Raw genomic sequence first — 784 nt, forward strand, 5'->3', positions numbered from 1 at the left:
CCTGTCTCCCCTCAAAATCCCCCAGCAGAGAAGCTGCACGCTCCATGTTCAGTAGGTCCAGATACTCCCTCAGCCATGAGTCCCTAGTAAAGCAGGCTGGTTTGCGTTCCTTCCAGTTTAATAGGATGAGTCTTTTTGTGGCTAATCAGCCCAATGTCCAGAGCCGATCGGTAGTCCTTGCAGGATTGCCATCTGGCTTGAGACCCAGTAGACATGCAATGGGACATGTAGGGAAATTAACTTTTAAAGATTCAGACAATAAGGATATTACTTCTGTTTACTACTTCTATTTGATTGATTGAGAACAGAGAAGTGAGCCCAGTGCATCAGGTGAGGAATAAACAACCTGTACTTTATTTGATTGTTTCTGTCTGTTGAATTGAAGCTGAAGTGGATCAAATGCTTTGGTTTTCACTAACGATACATCAAGTTTTCCTAAAATAATGTGGGGGAAATCAGTGTTAAGGGTGCTTTTTATTCTTTGCAGAAACCCTGCCAAAGTGTCTCTCCTTTGACAATTAATATATAAATAGATGCCACTGATTAGCTCCCTGAACTTACTTTTTGAAGTCTTTGCTTCATCCAAAAACATCCAACCAGGCGTCTGTCCTTCAGGGTTAATGAAAGCATGTTTTTTTTAATGAAGATCTTATTTGTTTTTGTGCATGGATGTGTCCTTTGTCAGAGGGTGGAGGGGGGAGTGTGGAGGTGGAGGTTTGTCCGTGTGGAGGTCCTCACAGCTGGCTGGTCCCCGCCATGCTGTCGCCCCCAGAGTCTCTCCTCA

This window comes from Notothenia coriiceps, unplaced genomic scaffold (assembly GCF_000735185.1).
Source record: "Notothenia coriiceps isolate Sejong01 unplaced genomic scaffold, NC01 NC01_scaffold00037939, whole genome shotgun sequence".
In the NCBI taxonomy this organism is placed as follows: Eukaryota; Metazoa; Chordata; class Actinopteri; order Perciformes; family Nototheniidae; genus Notothenia; species Notothenia coriiceps.